This window comes from Rhamphochromis longiceps, linkage group LG3, assembly GCF_057381845.1.
Source record: "Rhamphochromis longiceps isolate RC_006_pf linkage group LG3, R_longiceps_female_GT1.1, whole genome shotgun sequence".
Taxonomy (NCBI): domain Eukaryota; kingdom Metazoa; phylum Chordata; class Actinopteri; order Cichliformes; family Cichlidae; genus Rhamphochromis; species Rhamphochromis longiceps.
Window position 1 is genome coordinate 16,220,318 of NC_140559.1, and position 2,503 is coordinate 16,222,820.

The window sequence follows — 2,503 nt, forward strand, 5'->3', positions numbered from 1 at the left end:
GTCTCGATAAATTCTCATTGTTTTTCCAGTTAATAGACAAGTGACAACATTAAAACAGAGACGAAAAGCAGAACAGAGGTAGACAGAAGAAACAGCAAGTACTCTCTGTGTGTGCTTTAAGTGTGTGCACATTTCTGTGCAGAAAGCAGGGCCACCACCCATAGAGTGTTGCTTGGCCTCCAGAACAGCAGGGACAGCATGATTGTTTTTAATCAACTATATCATCGTTTTTTCAAAATGCGTCTCATGGAGCACATTATCATAATTTGGTCTATTACTTAACAATTTTCCCGTATGGCTGTGTTCACGATTGCATGCGTAGTCACTGAGCACCAAGTCAGGTGTGAGGTGGTTTTTGTTTGTGCTCATGAGCTTTCGTTTGCAGCTACTGAGAGTTGGAAGGATTGTAATGATCAGCAACTGATGACACAGCTTTGCAGCAAGGCCAGCTGATCAACCGACAGGACCATAGCTTCAGGAGCCATCATAAGATTAAAGATATACGGAGTTCAGTTGTTTACCGGGCTATGACAATGGCCTGAATGTCACTCCTCTACTGATGAAGACCTCTGCTGTTTGCAGAGCCTGCCCCAGAACTAGTTACATCTTTACCGAGCTGTTCTGATCTGTGGGCATGCCCTGTTATCCCACGATGGAGCTCAGGTCCATTCAGGTTGTGCCTGTGGTGGAGATGATTTTGTACATTTAACACTGCATTGTTTGTATAAATTTAAACGTACATTGGTTCTGTTTATTCATTTTAAAGCTACTGCCTATGTTTAGTGCACTTGTGCTGACTGTAGCCTCACATCGATCTCTGAGCTCAAATGAAACTTTATTTATAAAATATATGTCATTTTATTCTATGCTAAATCAGCCACATGTCTAATAGCTGAAAGCAGCAACAGCAACACAATACAAATGCAAATTTCTTCATTTTATAAAATGTTGGACTTTTTGACTCTCCTGGACATCTTTTTCACCTGCTCCCGAAAAGTCTTACAGATGAAAAAGTAAACAAGAGGGTCCAGGCAGACATTTGAAACTGATATCATGGGTGGTCACTTCCTTCAAGTAGTACAATACCCGACGTACAGAGCAGCTGGTCCACAGAAGTGTATAGGGAAGACAAACCAAGTGATAGGGCACGAAACAAAGACAGAAGATGCTGACCAGCACCAATATGTTCCTGCGAGACTTCAAAAAGCTTGTCAGCACAGGAGGAGGCCAGCTGACTCTGCTGTGCCTGCAACACCCTGCGGGAGGTGCTGTAGTAGAAGAAGACCGGGGATATGAAGACCACAAGGAAGATGATGGTGCAACTGGTATGAAATGTTTTATGAAGGACGCTGAATGATGTACTGAACAGAGACTCACAGTAGCCAGAGTCAGAGGTCAGAGGTTTGTGAGTGATGAAAAACATAATGTTGTAGGTGATTGTTGGAGTCAGGAGAAAAACCCAGGTGACCGTGGAGACGATGTGGGCAGTTTGTACTGTCTGCAGGATCCTGAAGGAGGAACAATCTTCAGATATCTGCAGAGAGAAGTGAAAGGAGGCAGTTACACTTTCAATCATTAGTAAAAGTGGTGCATATTTTTTTTTTACTATTAAGATCAAAAAAGTTGCCGATGCTTTAGGCAGGAGTACAGAATTTGCAGTTCAGCCATTAAACTGAGTCTGACCTCAGTAAAGGTTCCTTACCTGTTGGCAGCGATGTACCCCATGAATATGATGCTGGCGTAAATGTTTAGATACAGGGCAGAAGCTCCAAAGCTGCAGTAGTATCTGTGAACAATGCCAGAACTGCAGCCATAGTGGATTATTCGCAGTGGCAGAGCGAGGCATAGGAGGAAGTCAGCAGCTGTCAGGTTCTAGACCATCAAGCTGTTCGATACCTGCTGTCGAGCTTGGTGAAAGTAAAACCTCATGATGATGCCATTCAGGATTAAACCCACCTGAAGGGAAAAAAGACAGACAGAGAGGACATTGATATATGCACATAGAACTTTAAACCAATTTTTAACAGGGCACAATCGGAAAATTATAAACTTACCAGAAACACCAAACTGTAGACCATCATAAAAAAAGGGTTGACTGATGGAACAACCAGATCACAGGTCTGGTTAACAGATGAAGTCATATTTGTTGGGTCAACCATGCTTCCGTAGCTGAAAAATAAATACAATTCACAGAGAAACTTCAAACGTTAAGAAGAGCTGCCATCTTTCATCTGATCGAAGTTGATGCATGTGTTTGGGGATAGTTATTATATTTCATCATTTTCACGGTTTTCTAAACACTCAGAAAGCTTTCAGTTAATCCAAAAGCGAAAGAGCATGGAGATTAAAGCTGTGCTGTATATAATGCATATTTTCCACACTATAAGGTGCACTTAAAATCCTTTAATTTTCTCAAAGATTGACAGTGTGCTGTAACAGCCACTATGGTGTGGTGTCCCTTTAAGACACCCAAGTCGAGGGTTGATGGTGTCATCAGTGTGTG

At 42.1% G+C, this 2,503-nt stretch overlaps 1 pseudogene; it reads right to left on the bottom strand.

Annotated features, from left to right (window-relative positions):
- Nucleotides 1-533: 533 nt before the first annotated feature.
- On the bottom strand, nt 534-2,159 carry LOC146673157 (P2Y purinoceptor 14-like; annotated as a pseudogene).
- Between the last annotated feature and the right edge of the window lie 344 nt (nt 2,160-2,503).